The sequence below is a fragment of the Salvelinus namaycush genome, unplaced genomic scaffold (genome assembly GCF_016432855.1).
Source record: "Salvelinus namaycush isolate Seneca unplaced genomic scaffold, SaNama_1.0 Scaffold2128, whole genome shotgun sequence".
In the NCBI taxonomy this organism is placed as follows: domain Eukaryota; kingdom Metazoa; phylum Chordata; class Actinopteri; order Salmoniformes; family Salmonidae; genus Salvelinus; species Salvelinus namaycush.
The window spans coordinates 432-17390 of NW_024058929.1; the positions used below are offsets into that span (position 1 = coordinate 432).

Below are 16959 nucleotides of genomic sequence, written 5' to 3' on the forward strand. Positions count from 1 at the left end.
GGGGGGGGGGGTTAGAGTGGCTTCTCAACTATCTCCTGATTGAAGTACCAGCGTGGCATAAATACAATGCTGCATTTCGCAACATAATGTTTCGACAAAATGCCAACAATATTTTGCTACAAACAAATGTTTCCACCTTTCGATTGGTCCACAAAGTCTCCTTCACAACTGACTTCAAAGATCTCCATAAGCACAGTCAGTTGACTCAAGTCATCCTTAAGCCTGCCGCCAAGCAACAGTTTATCATTAACAAAGACATCAGGGTAAAGCTCAAACGAGCACTACCATAAATTTTGCAATCGGATTCCCACATTTGGAAAATTCGCAAGGGGTCAGCACAGCCAGAGTGCAATGGCTGAGCCCCACACCGGGTGAACCACCTTCTTGATCACGGTATCTCTTCTGCTTAGTGGAGGAAAAGTGTCTCCAGTGCCAACATTTTCCGCTAACGGTAACCACTTTGTGTTCTGATAATATCATATCACATCGACCTGCGTTAAATGCCGTTTAGGAATGCACTTGCACACAGAGTAGTGAAAAAGTAGTTTATTTTGTTTACTAGATTATATCAGTGAACCACTAGATTCCCATCATGCAACACTGTCGAAAAAATCACCAATTACTTTTTAATATCTTAACCCATCTGATATCACAAATGTTTGCGATATGACGAAATACAATCACATTCAGACACACACACACACACAGACAAATGCATGAAACCAATTGATTTATTATCGATAACATCTCAGATTCTCTTGTGCTTTTGATTTACTCCATAAAAGAAGGGTTGTAATTCCAACATGGAAAACACAGGGCCATCAGACACCAGTCCAGTTCCACTCCTCACCAGCATTATTTCCTTTGATCATTTGAACAGGGCGAGGGAGCACAGAGCACACACAAGCTGCATTCAGTAACAATATTCTTATTTGTCTTATGCATAAAAGGCAGTTGCTCCCTGACAACACAAGGAACTTTGATCGTATTAAAAGGGCAGGGGAGACTAGCCCATAGAAGCTGCATTTAGTCAATTCAGCATCAAATGCTTACTACAAGGCAGTGTTGCTGATGAAATAATGCCACACCCCCTAGTGGACAAAAGGCTTACAGCACCTGGTATTCCCAGGCGGTCTCCCATCCAAGTACTAACCAGGCCCGACCCTGCTTAGCTTCCGAGATCAGACGAGATCGGGCATATTCAGGCTGGTATGGCCGTAAGCGAAGGTACATCTCTTGGCACACCATATAAAGTCAAAGTGAGTCTGATAAACAGACATTGCATTCTCACCAATTAGATAAGCAGCTTGAACTTTGGCTCACTCAAAAAGTGGAAGAAATTACATATACTGTAGCCATCACTTTTTAGCACAGAGAGTTGGATGAAATACAAACAAACCTTGCAAACATTTCTAAGCGAGGGCACATATTTCAGCCTTGTGGGAAAAAACGGACAAATACAATGACTTCTGACAAATACATCATCAGCAACAGTTTCCCATGCAGCTATCCTACTAGCCACAATAAATACACAAAAGCTCTGGATGTTGAAAACCTATTGCATTGTTCTGTGCTAAGGAGGAACGCATGTATGGACAATTTCATATTGGAAGCGCATGACACATCATGACCGGGGGGGGGGGTTAGAGTGGCTTCTCAACTATCTCCTGATTGAAGTACCAGCGTGGCATAAATACAATGCTGCATTTCGCAACATAATGTTTCGACAAAATGCCAACAATATTTTGCTACAAACAAATGTTTCCACCTTTCGATTGGTCCACAAAGTCTCCTTCACAACTGACTTCAAAGATCTCCATAAGCACAGTCAGTTGACTCAAGTCATCCTTAAGCCTGCCGCCAAGCAACAGTTTATCATTAACAAAGACATCAGGGTAAAGCTCAAACGAGCACTACCATAAATTTTGCAATCGGATTCCCACATTTGGAAAATTCGCAAGGGGTCAGCACAGCCAGAGTGCAATGGCTGAGCCCCACACCGGGTGAACCACCTTCTTGATCACGGTATCTCTTCTGCTTAGTGGAGGAAAAGTGTCTCCAGTGCCAACATTTTCCGCTAACGGTAACCACTTTGTGTTCTGATAATATCATATCACATCGACCTGCGTTAAATGCCGTTTAGGAATGCACTTGCACACAGAGTAGTGAAAAAGTAGTTTATTTTGTTTACTAGATTATATCAGTGAACCACTAGATTCCCATCATGCAACACTGTCGAAAAAATCACCAATTACTTTTTAATATCTTAACCCATCTGATATCACAAATGTTTGCGATATGACGAAATACAATCACATTCAGACACACACACACACACAGACAAATGCATGAAACCAATTGATTTATTATCGATAACATCTCAGATTCTCTTGTGCTTTTGATTTACTCCATAAAAGAAGGGTTGTAATTCCAACATGGAAAACACAGGGCCATCAGACACCAGTCCAGTTCCACTCCTCACCAGCATTATTTCCTTTGATCATTTGAACAGGGCGAGGGAGCACAGAGCACACACAAGCTGCATTCAGTAACAATATTCTTATTTGTCTTATGCATAAAAGGCAGTTGCTCCCTGACAACACAAGGAACTTTGATCGTATTAAAAGGGCAGGGGAGACTAGCCCATAGAAGCTGCATTTAGTCAATTCAGCATCAAATGCTTACTACAAGGCAGTGTTGCTGATGAAATAATGCCACACCCCCTAGTGGACAAAAGGCTTACAGCACCTGGTATTCCCAGGCGGTCTCCCATCCAAGTACTAACCAGGCCCGACCCTGCTTAGCTTCCGAGATCAGACGAGATCGGGCATATTCAGGCTGGTATGGCCGTAAGCGAAGGTACATCTCTTGGCACACCATATAAAGTCAAAGTGAGTCTGATAAACAGACATTGCATTCTCACCAATTAGATAAGCAGCTTGAACTTTGGCTCACTCAAAAAGTGGAAGAAATTACATATACTGTAGCCATCACTTTTTAGCACAGAGAGTTGGATGAAATACAAACAAACCTTGCAAACATTTCTAAGCGAGGGCACATATTTCAGCCTTGTGGGAAAAAACGGACAAATACAATGACTTCTGACAAATACATCATCAGCAACAGTTTCCCATGCAGCTATCCTACTAGCCACAATAAATACACAAAAGCTCTGGATGTTGAAAACCTATTGCATTGTTCTGTGCTAAGGAGGAACGCATGTATGGACAATTTCATATTGGAAGCGCATGGGGCGCGTATGACACATCATGACCGGGGGGGGGGGTTAGAGTGGCTTCTCAACTATCTCCTGATTGAAGTACCAGCGTGGCATAAATACAATGCTGCATTTCGCAACATAATGTTTCGACAAAATGCCAACAATATTTTGCTACAAACAAATGTTTCCACCTTTCGATTGGTCCACAAAGTCTCCTTCACAACTGACTTCAAAGATCTCCATAAGCACAGTCAGTTGACTCAAGTCATCCTTAAGCCTGCCGCCAAGCAACAGTTTATCATTAACAAAGACATCAGGGTAAAGCTCAAACGAGCACTACCATAAATTTTGCAATCGGATTCCCACATTTGGAAAATTCGCAAGGGGTCAGCACAGCCAGAGTGCAATGGCTGAGCCCCACACCGGGTGAACCACCTTCTTGATCACGGTATCTCTTCTGCTTAGTGGAGGAAAAGTGTCTCCAGTGCCAACATTTTCCGCTAACGGTAACCACTTTGTGTTCTGATAATATCATATCACATCGACCTGCGTTAAATGCCGTTTAGGAATGCACTTGCACACAGAGTAGTGAAAAAGTAGTTTATTTTGTTTACTAGATTATATCAGTGAACCACTAGATTCCCATCATGCAACACTGTCGAAAAAATCACCAATTACTTTTTAATATCTTAACCCATCTGATATCACAAATGTTTGCGATATGACGAAATACAATCACATTCAGACACACACACACACACAGACAAATGCATGAAACCAATTGATTTATTATCGATAACATCTCAGATTCTCTTGTGCTTTTGATTTACTCCATAAAAGAAGGGTTGTAATTCCAACATGGAAAACACAGGGCCATCAGACACCAGTCCAGTTCCACTCCTCACCAGCATTATTTCCTTTGATCATTTGAACAGGGCGAGGGAGCACAGAGCACACACAAGCTGCATTCAGTAACAATATTCTTATTTGTCTTATGCATAAAAGGCAGTTGCTCCCTGACAACACAAGGAACTTTGATCGTATTAAAAGGGCAGGGGAGACTAGCCCATAGAAGCTGCATTTAGTCAATTCAGCATCAAATGCTTACTACAAGGCAGTGTTGCTGATGAAATAATGCCACACCCCCTAGTGGACAAAAGGCTTACAGCACCTGGTATTCCCAGGCGGTCTCCCATCCAAGTACTAACCAGGCCCGACCCTGCTTAGCTTCCGAGATCAGACGAGATCGGGCATATTCAGGCTGGTATGGCCGTAAGCGAAGGTACATCTCTTGGCACACCATATAAAGTCAAAGTGAGTCTGATAAACAGACATTGCATTCTCACCAATTAGATAAGCAGCTTGAACTTTGGCTCACTCAAAAAGTGGAAGAAATTACATATACTGTAGCCATCACTTTTTAGCACAGATAGTTGGATGAAATACAAACAAACCTTGCAAACATTTCTAAGCGAGGGCACATATTTCAGCCTTGTGGGAAAAAACGGACAAATACAATGACTTCTGACAAATACATCATCAGCAACAGTTTCCCATGCAGCTATCCTACTAGCCACAATAAATACACAAAAGCTCTGGATGTTGAAAACCTATTGCATTGTTCTGTGCTAAGGAGGAACGCATGTATGGACAATTTCATATTGGAAGCGCATGGGGCGCGTATGACACATCATGACCGGGGGGGGGGGGGGTTAGAGTGGCTTCTCAACTATCTCCTGATTGAAGTACCAGCGTGGCATAAATACAATGCTGCATTTCGCAACATAATGTTTCGACAAAATGCCAACAATATTTTGCTACAAACAAATGTTTCCACCTTTCGATTGGTCCACAAAGTCTCCTTCACAACTGACTTCAAAGATCTCCATAAGCACAGTCAGTTGACTCAAGTCATCCTTAAGCCTGCCGCCAAGCAACAGTTTATCATTAACAAAGACATCAGGGTAAAGCTCAAACGAGCACTACCATAAATTTTGCAATCGGATTCCCACATTTGGAAAATTCGCAAGGGGTCAGCACAGCCAGAGTGCAATGGCTGAGCCCCACACCGGGTGAACCACCTTCTTGATCACGGTATCTCTTCTGCTTAGTGGAGGAAAAGTGTCTCCAGTGCCAACATTTTCCGCTAACGGTAACCACTTTGTGTTCTGATAATATCATATCACATCGACCTGCGTTAAATGCCGTTTAGGAATGCACTTGCACACAGAGTAGTGAAAAAGTAGTTTATTTTGTTTACTAGATTATATCAGTGAACCACTAGATTCCCATCATGCAACACTGTCGAAAAAATCACCAATTACTTTTTAATATCTTAACCCATCTGATATCACAAATGTTTGCGATATGACGAAATACAATCACATTCAGACACACACACACACACAGACAAATGCATGAAACCAATTGATTTATTATCGATAACATCTCAGATTCTCTTGTGCTTTTGATTTACTCCATAAAAGAAGGGTTGTAATTCCAACATGGAAAACACAGGGCCATCAGACACCAGTCCAGTTCCACTCCTCACCAGCATTATTTCCTTTGATCATTTGAACAGGGCGAGGGAGCACAGAGCACACACAAGCTGCATTCAGTAACAATATTCTTATTTGTCTTATGCATAAAAGGCAGTTGCTCCCTGACAACACAAGGAACTTTGATCGTATTAAAAGGGCAGGGGAGACTAGCCCATAGAAGCTGCATTTAGTCAATTCAGCATCAAATGCTTACTACAAGGCAGTGTTGCTGATGAAATAATGCCACACCCCCTAGTGGACAAAAGGCTTACAGCACCTGGTATTCCCAGGCGGTCTCCCATCCAAGTACTAACCAGGCCCGACCCTGCTTAGCTTCCGAGATCAGACGAGATCGGGCATATTCAGGCTGGTATGGCCGTAAGCGAAGGTACATCTCTTGGTACACCATATAAAGTCAAAGTGAGTCTGATAAACAGACATTGCATTCTCACCAATTAGATAAGCAGCTTGAACTTTGGCTCACTCAAAAAGTGGAAGAAATTACATATACTGTAGCCATCACTTTTTAGCACAGAGAGTTGGATGAAATACAAACAAACCTTGCAAACATTTCTAAGCGAGGGCACATATTTCAGCCTTGTGGGAAAAAACGGACAAATACAATGACTTCTGACAAATACATCATCAGCAACAGTTTCCCATGCAGCTATCCTACTAGCCACAATAAATACACAAAAGCTCTGGATGTTGAAAACCTATTGCATTGTTCTGTGCTAAGGAGGAACGCATGTATGGACAATTTCATATTGGAAGCGCATGGGGCGCGTATGACACATCATGACCGGGGGGGGGGGGGTTAGAGTGGCTTCTCAACTATCTCCTGATTGAAGTACCAGCGTGGCATAAATACAATGCTGCATTTCGCAACATAATGTTTCGACAAAATGCCAACAATATTTTGCTACAAACAAATGTTTCCACCTTTCGATTGGTCCACAAAGTCTCCTTCACAACTGACTTCAAAGATCTCCATAAGCACAGTCAGTTGACTCAAGTCATCCTTAAGCCTGCCGCCAAGCAACAGTTTATCATTAACAAAGACATCAGGGTAAAGCTCAAACGAGCACTACCATAAATTTTGCAATCGGATTCCCACATTTGGAAAATTCGCAAGGGGTCAGCACAGCCAGAGTGCAATGGCTGAGCCCCACACCGGGTGAACCACCTTCTTGATCACGGTATCTCTTCTGCTTAGTGGAGGAAAAGTGTCTCCAGTGCCAACATTTTCCGCTAACGGTAACCACTTTGTGTTCTGATAATATCATATCACATCGACCTGCGTTAAATGCCGTTTAGGAATGCACTTGCACACAGAGTAGTGAAAAAGTAGTTTATTTTGTTTACTAGATTATATCAGTGAACCACTAGATTCCCATCATGCAACACTGTCGAAAAAATCACCAATTACTTTTTAATATCTTAACCCATCTGATATCACAAATGTTTGCGATATGACGAAATACAATCACATTCAGACACACACACACACACAGACAAATGCATGAAACCAATTGATTTATTATCGATAACATCTCAGATTCTCTTGTGCTTTTGATTTACTCCATAAAAGAAGGGTTGTAATTCCAACATGGAAAACACAGGGCCATCAGACACCAGTCCAGTTCCACTCCTCACCAGCATTATTTCCTTTGATCATTTGAACAGGGCGAGGGAGCACAGAGCACACACAAGCTGCATTCAGTAACAATATTCTTATTTGTCTTATGCATAAAAGGCAGTTGCTCCCTGACAACACAAGGAACTTTGATCGTATTAAAAGGGCAGGGGAGACTAGCCCATAGAAGCTGCATTTAGTCAATTCAGCATCAAATGCTTACTACAAGGCAGTGTTGCTGATGAAATAATGCCACACCCCCTAGTGGACAAAAGGCTTACAGCACCTGGTATTCCCAGGCGGTCTCCCATCCAAGTACTAACCAGGCCCGACCCTGCTTAGCTTCCGAGATCAGACGAGATCGGGCATATTTTTTTTTTTTTTTTTTTTTATTATAAAAAAGTTTCAATTACAATATTTTATCAAATGTACAATACACAAAAACCGAGACTAACATAGGCAGGTGAACAATTCACCCCCTATCAAATCAAAGAACTCAAATAAATAAAATACAACAAAAACTAATAAAAGCCTAACATAAATTCCAATCTCACAAAACAGGCATGTTGAAATCAACTCTTCCGAACAACTATGAAAACCAATAAATTAATAAACATACCAATACTTTCAAAAATTATAAGTGATTCTTCCACCATCCACGTTTGAAATCAACCCACTCCCCTCCACAAAAGCTTCATCAAAACATTCCTTTCCATAACAATAAAACATATCTATATGCTTCTTTAACAATACTACAAAAATATCCCACACCCTTACCTTCTTCCCCTCAAAAAAAGCATAATTCCTCCTACAAAAAATAGCATACCTCAAGAAACTCAAAACAACATTCAACAAACCCACATTAACACCCTCACATTTACCAGACACGCCAAATAACACCAATTCATCCCACACATATTTTTTCAAAATATCACCCCCCCAGTTTCTATGAATCATTCCCTTTACTTTACAAAATAAATCTTTTAACTCCTTACATTCCACAAACAAATGCATTAAATTTTCCGGTGACTCACCACATAAGTCACATTCTCTATTTATTTCCCTATTGATTTGATGTAAAACCACTTTTGTATATATACGATTATGCCTTATTTTAAAATCGTTACTTTCACATTCCATACTATTATATTTTACATTTAAAGTTTTCCATATCTTTTTTACGTCCAAAGTCGGAAAAATTCCTTTCCAAACTTTCTCCGCAGCTGGCCTTTTCACATTTTTCTCTACCATTATTTTATAGAATCTTTTCACTGGGATACTAGATAAATGAGCCTTCTCCTTACTGTTACCAATAAACAAATTTGGAAAGACAAATAAATCTTCCCTAACAACTTCACTATTTATTAAATCCACCCATTTACTTGGTATACTTTCTTTTATCTTCTCATACATATTTCTCACTGTTCCCCTACCCACCTCTACATCCCATTCATGGATGGTATCAAAAATAGCTTCCTCAGGAAAAAAACCTGGAATTACCTCATATGTGTAATCTTTTATTTGTCTAAGACCTGCACTCATGAATACTTCACTATATAACACCTTTTCTTTGTACTTAAGTTTCTCATTCAGAAAAACAGGATGATTCATAATTAGGTCAATATGCCCACACTCATAATACACATTAGGCAACAACTCTGCCCATGCATTTAACACTTCTTTATAAAAATCTGGTACCTTTTCACACATTTTCCTTTTAAGACCCATCAACAAACCATTATCTTCACATCCACCACTCTCATCTAAATAGACTTTGAAAAAATGTTTCCAGCCATAATCTAAGCTGTCATACAAATATTTCTTTACTATTTTTATCCTAATAGCTTTTCTTTTAACATCCAAATCTACAAGTTTTAAACCTCCATCATCATAGTCTGCTATCAATGTTTTCTGCGCAATTCTAACACCTTTACCATCCCATATAAAATTAGACACCACATTATTCAATTCATTTAGAACCCACTCTGGCATGTCTAGAACTCCCAAAACATACACAAGTTTAGATGATACCAAAGCATTTACTACAATTATTTTACCTTTTAACTTTAATTTTCTATTTTTCCAGAAATTCAAAGTTTGCTTGATTTTATTGAGGATCCCTGTCCAAGTTATATCCCTTGCCTCTTTCTCCTCTACACCAATATGTACTCCCAGCACCTTCATAAAATCCTTAGCTACCTTAAATGGAATCTCACACTTATTTGCATTGATATCCCCAAAGAACATAATTTCCGTCTTCTCTATATTAACTTCAGCCCCCGATGCCTTACAATAGATATCTATGATTTTCATAATGCTTTCAATGCTACCTACATCCTTCACAGTAAAAGTAGTGTCATCAGCGTACTGATGTATAACACTGACACCACCACCTGGGATTCCAACACCCCTCACCTCTTTGTCTCCAAGTATTAAAACAGCTAAAGGTTCCTGTAGAAACACTGTACAACAGAGCTGACAAAGGACAACCCTGCCTTACTGACCTCTCTATAGGGAAAGTATCTGTTAACACTCCGTTACATTTAACACAACTTTTTGCTCCACTATACAACAAGTTAATCCAAGATACAAATTTTGGCCCAAAACCAAACCTCTCCAAAGTCTGTAGTAGAAAACTATGTTCCACTTTATCAAAAGCTTTCTTAAAATCTAAACTTAAAACTATACCACCTTCATTTTTCATTTGATTAACAACATCTCTAATTGTACAAATTACATCGGCAACATCTCTTCCGGGTATTCCGTAGGCTTGTGTTGATGTAATAATACTTCCAATCACCATTTTCATCCTATTAGCCAAAACTTTAGTCAGTATTTTATAATCTGAATTCAGAAGACTAATAGGCCTATAATTTTCTAACTTTAACCTACTGCCTCTATTTTTAAACAAGATGGTTAACATACCAATTGACATAGACTCAGGGATTTCCTTATTCTCTTCCATATACTGAAAAACCTTCAATAAAATGGGTGCCAAAATATCCACAAAAGCTTTATAGAATTCATTTGAATTCTTGCTTGTACAATATGCATATTATTATTACCTTTGGATAGAAAACACCTTCTAGTTTCTAAAACAGGTTTAATTATTTCTCTAAGTGAAACATAACTCTTTTTACAGCCCATTTTCTGTAAAAAGTGACATTTCCAAGAAGCTATGTCTCTCTTCAAGATACTCTCTATAAAAGGCCTTGGCACTTAGGACTGTACAAACACGTCACACATCTTCCCCTGGTTGTCATGCGGAAGTGAGAGAAAAAATGACTTGATTATCTCTGTCAGGGACTGAAAAGAACATCTTTGAGTGATAAGTGCGCACTTAATTTTTTTTTCTGGGCGCGAAGTAGGAACTGGACTGCGCTCCTGGAAAACACTCGTTATAGGTGAATATGACCTCCAGCTTCGATTTTCTTTGATACATGTCACAATATCATCCTAAAGTATGTTTTTTCAATATACTTTAATTATATTATTGAAATTTATTCTGGACTTTAGACGTGATGCGACGCAAGAATTTTGTCAAGACGGAGAGGTTAGCACGGCATGGCCAGTGTGTCATGCTAATTCAACAGGGACATCGTTCGTTCTAGGTCCAAATGAACACGGTTCTGAACAAAGGACCCTTTGGAGAACATTCTGATGGAAAATCAACAAAGATAAGGACCCAATTTGGGATGCTTTTTCATATATCTGTCGAACTGTGCTATCGCTAGCGTTTGACTAGAATCAATGCTGCTGTGTGTTAGCTATTGTAGTAAGCTAATATAACGATATATTGTGTTTTCGCTGTAAAACACTTCAGAAATCGGAAATATTGTCTGTATTCACAAGATCTTTCTCTTTCATTAGCTATCCACCATATATTTTTCTGAAATCTTTTCTGATGTGAAATTAGTAGTTGACGTTGGTGTCTGTTTTCTCTGGCTACTGCCGTGCGATTTCTGACTGTAGCTATGATGGTGGCTAAGATGGTAGCAGTAATGTAAAACTGATTTATAGCTAAAATATTCAACTTTTTCGAACAAAACATAGATTTATTGTGTAACATGTTATAGGACTGTCATCTGAGGGAGTTTTTTCTAGGTTATTTAGGTTAGTTCTAGGTTAGTTAGGTTGGCTTTGCATGCTAGCTGCATGCTAGCTGCATGCTACCGGTGCTGTGAAAAATATCTGTCTCTTTTTGTATTTGGTGGTGAGCTAACATGAATATATGTGGTGTTTTCGCTGTAAAACATTTAAAGAATCTGAAATATTGTCTGTATTCACAAGATCTTTGTCTTTCATTAGCTATCCACCATATATTTCTCTGAAATGTTTTCTGATGTGTAATTAGTAGTTGATGTTGGTGTCTGTATTTTCTCTGGCTACTCCCGTGCGATTTCTGACTGTAGCTTTGATGGTAGCAGTAATGTAAAACTGATTTATAGCTAAAATATGCAATTTTTTTGAACAAAACATAGATTTATTGTGTAACATGTTATAGGACTGTCATCTGATGTAGTTTTTTCTAGAACCATCCAAACCTGGACTTTTATTTCCTTGAGTGTTCTCAATTGCTTTCTTGATTTCCACAATTGAAATATCTTCATCACACATCATTCTATCTGCCTGAGATACTTTGGCACTGATTTTCTCCAACACTTTTGCAACACACACTTTGTCCACATCATTCTTTTTATAAAGATTTCTGTAAAAGGATTCAACTGAATCTAAGATGTCAACAAAATCATTTACCTTTACACCTTTTTCATTTTCTAATTCTACAATATAACTCTTAAATTTCTTTCGTTTTTCAAGCCCCAGAAAAAAGGAAGTACATTTCTCTCCCTCCAAGGCGTACTGTGCCTTACTCCTAACAATAGCCCCTAAACATTTCTTTTTTTCATAAAACCCTAGCTCTGCATGGATTTTCAAATAGTTCACAACATCATAGTCTGGATCAGCATCAGCCTTTTCAAGTTCATGTAACATCCTATTTCTAAGCATTTTTTCTTTCTGCTTATCTAAACGGTTACGATTTTTAGAGTACCTAATACTCCTGTTTTTTACTTTAACTTTCACTTCCTCCCACCATAAACACACATTCTCTTTTAACAGTACATTAGACATTTCATCCTCGATACATTCAACAATTTCCTTTATATAACTTTCTTCCTTTAACAGACTGGCATTTAAACACCAGACACCTCCCCCCCTCATCTCCACAGCAAAACCTATCTGAAATGACATTACTGCATGATCACTGTATGCTGTAAAATTATATGTCATCTTCTGAACCTGCTGTACCACATCTACCTTTGCTAAACATAAATCAATTCTACTTTGTTTTAGTTCATTTAACACCACCTGCCTTCTCGAAAACTCTCTTCTATTTACATTTTCAGCCCTCCATATATCTACAAGATTTTCCTTATTCATTAATTCCCGTAAAGCATTTCTAGACGAATCATGTCTGAAACTATCACATCTCGAGACATCCATTCTAGTACACTTCACGTTAAAATCTCCTACTAGTATACAGTTCTCTGAACACAGTGTTCTTAGGTTATTAAACATATCTCTCCTTTCCGCTTCAATATTCGAAGCATAAACATTAATTAGACGAAAAATGACATTTTGCACTTCAAACTCAATAACAATAATTCTTCCCTGATTATCTGCATATACCTGCTTGACATTTTTAACCACATCATTTTTTACCAAAATAGCCACTCCACATGTTTTATCACTTCCGTGACTACAAAAAATGAGCTCAGACCATTTGCTCTTAATTTCCAGCATTTTGGCGTCCGTCCAATTAGTCTCTTGAAAACACCACATGTCCGTTTCAACAGACACCAAAACCTGCTCCAATTTGTTCATATTTCTTAAACTGTTGCCATTTAGTGATGCAACTCTAATCATTGTTAATATATGCAGAAATATAGCCAAAAACAAACATGTCATTTCAAAATAGACTTTTTCTTTTTTCCAGATCCCGTCACCTCCTTAGCTTTCACTAATGCTCTCTTATTTCTAGCAAACCGCTGAAAATCCTCAATATCTATTTCTTCGTCTGACTCCTGACTTGTACTTGTAAGGGGAGCAACATCCAAGCCTTTTGTAAAACATTCTTTAACAGTGCCATCAACTCCAGTGGACCCAGCCCTCTCCTTGGTTTCATTTTCACACAGGTTTAAAGCTGGTTCAGGCACCTGAGAAGCACCCTGCACCATCTCTACCTGTGTATCCAATTCACCAATCATGTGCTGCTGCTCCACCTTGTCAGCAGCAGAGACCAAGACTGCGTCTCGAGTACTGCCAGAAGGCATTACATACTCTCCAAGCATATCTATAGCTGTCTCTGGAATCACCTGCGACACACTTTCCATATCACTCTCTTCCTCCCCCTCCATAGTCTCACTCCTCTCAACCTCTTCTTCAGTAATGAGGTCCAGTGTTTGCAGAAATAAGACATCCTTTTCCTTCTTACATTTACATCTGTCCTTAGGTCTGTCACACCTTCTACACATATCACCGATGTTCGAACATTCTCTGGCATAATGTCCTTGTTCACCACATTTATGACATACAAATTCTGGACATTCTTTGAGTATGTGTCCCGGTTGAATACATAGTCTACATACCTTCACTTGGTTATCGTGGATCACTCGGAAATATTCAAATCCTTCTACAGTGTTGAATTTGGTTGAGTAAGGTAATGATTGCACACTGTCCGTAAACTTCACCTTACAAAATCTCGTCCCGTCCACAATGTCCGTTCCTGGCCACATCCTCCTCTTGATTGGTGTTGTTGCGTTCACATTCCATCCTTGTAATTTGTCATGTATTTCCTCATCCGTAATATATGCCGGCATGTTCAAAAAGGACACCACAAGTTCATCATTTCCCAGTTCTTTCGCCATTATTTGGCAGCTCTTTATTTTTAGCCCGTCTAGTAGTCTTTCTTTTCCTTTCGCGTGTGACATGGTTATTTCGTACTTATTTCTGTCCTTCATTCTACATCCCAATATCATTCCACATACTTCTTTTATTCCTCTCAGCAATTCCATCGTTGTTATTTTTTCTTCTCCAATAACTTCCACGTTCACCGTCAATTCTTTCTCATATTTTCTTCTCCTCAACTCTTCATTCGACGCTCTTTTTTCTCCGTTGTCCATTCTCATTGTTGTTGTTATTCTTGATGTCGAAGCCATTGTATCCGTCCAATTATTTTACTTAGAATCCCCCAAACAGCTCACGCCGTTGGGGGATAAAAACGCAAATATTTACAAAGAAAATAAGCTACACTCCCCACACAAACTTCCAAACTTAAAGTATATAAACCAGCAAAACCAAAAACGATTTTCTCTCTACAAACAATTCACAAACAATCCAACACCTGCTGCTCACTCACTTCCTGAAACTTCCAAAAAGGGGCGTATTCAGGCTGGTATGGCCGTAAGCGAAGGTACATCTCTTGGTACACCATATAAAGTCAAAGTGAGTCTGATAAACAGACATTGCATTCTCACCAATTAGATAAGCAGCTTGAACTTTGGCTCACTCAAAAAGTGGAAGAAATTACATATACTGTAGCCATCACTTTTTAGCACAGATAGTTGGATGAAATACAAACAAACCTTGCAAACATTTCTAAGCGAGGGCACATATTTCAGCCTTGTGGGAAAAAACGGACAAATACAATGACTTCTGACAAATACATCATCAGCAACAGTTTCCCATGCAGCTATCCTACTAGCCACAATAAATACACAAAAGCTCTGGATGTTGAAAACCTATTGCATTGTTCTGTGCTAAGGAGGAACGCATGTATGGACAATTTCATATTGGAAGCGCATGGGGCGCGTATGACACATCATGACCGGGGGGGGGGGTTAGAGTGGCTTCTCAACTATCTCCTGATTGAAGTACCAGCGTGGCATAAATACAATGCTGCATTTCGCAACATAATGTTTCGACAAAATGCCAACAATATTTTGCTACAAACAAATGTTTCCACCTTTCGATTGGTCCACAAAGTCTCCTTCACAACTGACTTCAAAGATCTCCATAAGCACAGTCAGTTGACTCAAGTCATCCTTAAGCCTGCCGCCAAGCAACAGTTTATCATTAACAAAGACATCAGGGTAAAGCTCAAACGAGCACTACCATAAATTTTGCAATCGGATTCCCACATTTGGAAAATTCGCAAGGGGTCAGCACAGCCAGAGTGCAATGGCTGAGCCCCACACCGGGTGAACCACCTTCTTGATCACGGTATCTCTTCTGCTTAGTGGAGGAAAAGTGTCTCCAGTGCCAACATTTTCCGCTAACGGTAACCACTTTGTGTTCTGATAATATCATATCACATCGACCTGCGTTAAATGCCGTTTAGGAATGCACTTGCACACAGAGTAGTGAAAAAGTAGTTTATTTTGTTTACTAGATTATATCAGTGAACCACTAGATTCCCATCATGCAACACTGTCGAAAAAATCACCAATTACTTTTTAATATCTTAACCCATCTGATATCACAAATGTTTGCGATATGACGAAATACAATCACATTCAGACACACACACACACACAGACAAATGCATGAAACCAATTGATTTATTATCGATAACATCTCAGATTCTCTTGTGCTTTTGATTTACTCCATAAAAGAAGGGTTGTAATTCCAACATGGAAAACACAGGGCCATCAGACACCAGTCCAGTTCCACTCCTCACCAGCATTATTTCCTTTGATCATTTGAACAGGGCGAGGGAGCACAGAGCACACACAAGCTGCATTCAGTAACAATATTCTTATTTGTCTTATGCATAAAAGGCAGTTGCTCCCTGACAACACAAGGAACTTTGATCGTATTAAAAGGGCAGGGGAGACTAGCCCATAGAAGCTGCATTTAGTCAATTCAGCATCAAATGCTTACTACAAGGCAGTGTTGCTGATGAAATAATGCCACACCCCCTAGTGGACAAAAGGCTTACAGCACCTGGTATTCCCAGGCGGTCTCCCATCCAAGTACTAACCAGGCCCGACCCTGCTTAGCTTCCGAGATCAGACGAGATCGGGCATATTCAGGCTGGTATGGCCGTAAGCGAAGGTACATCTCTTGGTACACCATATAAAGTCAAAGTGAGTCTGATAAACAGACATTGCATTCTCACCAATTAGATAAGCAGCTTGAACTTTGGCTCACTCAAAAAGTGGAAGAAATTACATATACTGTAGCCATCACTTTTTAGCACAGATAGTTGGATGAAATACAAACAAACCTTGCAAACATTTCTAAGCGAGGGCACATATTTCAGCCTTGTGGGAAAAAACGGACAAATACAATGACTTCTGACAAATACATCATCAGCAACAGTTTCCCATGCAGCTATCCTACTAGCCACAATAAATACACAAAAGCTCTGGATGTTGAAAACCTATTGCATTGTTCTGTGCTAAGGAGGAACGCATGTATGGACAATTTCATATTGGAAGCGCATGGGGCGCGTATGACACATCATGACCGGGGGGGGGGGTTAGAGTGGCTTCTCAACTATC

The 16959-nt window shown here is 39.5% G+C and overlaps 5 non-coding genes and 6 pseudogenes across 5 annotated transcripts; all 11 read right to left on the bottom strand.

The window, feature by feature from the left end:
* Positions 1-266: 266 nt before the first annotated feature.
* Positions 267-413, bottom strand: LOC120038295 (annotated as a pseudogene).
* Positions 414-1104: 691 nt separating this feature from the next.
* LOC120038279 lies at positions 1105-1223 on the bottom strand. The gene has a single exon (XR_005475009.1). It is a non-coding gene; the product is annotated as a 5S ribosomal RNA (ribosomal RNA).
* Positions 1224-1898: 675 nt separating this feature from the next.
* LOC120038296 lies at positions 1899-2045 on the bottom strand (annotated as a pseudogene).
* A 691-nt stretch (positions 2046-2736) lies between these two features.
* LOC120038290 lies at positions 2737-2855 on the bottom strand. The gene has a single exon (XR_005475020.1). It is a non-coding gene; the product is annotated as a 5S ribosomal RNA (ribosomal RNA).
* Positions 2856-3541: 686 nt separating this feature from the next.
* On the bottom strand, positions 3542-3688 carry LOC120038297 (annotated as a pseudogene).
* A 691-nt stretch (positions 3689-4379) lies between these two features.
* LOC120038300 lies at positions 4380-4498 on the bottom strand. Its single transcript, XR_005475023.1, has one exon. It is a non-coding gene; the product is annotated as a 5S ribosomal RNA (ribosomal RNA).
* Positions 4499-5187: 689 nt separating this feature from the next.
* LOC120038298 lies at positions 5188-5334 on the bottom strand (annotated as a pseudogene).
* A 691-nt stretch (positions 5335-6025) lies between these two features.
* On the bottom strand, positions 6026-6144 carry LOC120038312. The gene has a single exon (XR_005475024.1). It is a non-coding gene; the product is annotated as a 5S ribosomal RNA (ribosomal RNA).
* A 688-nt stretch (positions 6145-6832) lies between these two features.
* LOC120038299 lies at positions 6833-6979 on the bottom strand (annotated as a pseudogene).
* An 8570-nt stretch (positions 6980-15549) lies between these two features.
* On the bottom strand, positions 15550-15696 carry LOC120038301 (annotated as a pseudogene).
* A 691-nt stretch (positions 15697-16387) lies between these two features.
* On the bottom strand, positions 16388-16506 carry LOC120038316. The gene has a single exon (XR_005475025.1). It is a non-coding gene; the product is annotated as a 5S ribosomal RNA (ribosomal RNA).
* Between the last annotated feature and the right edge of the window lie 453 nt (positions 16507-16959).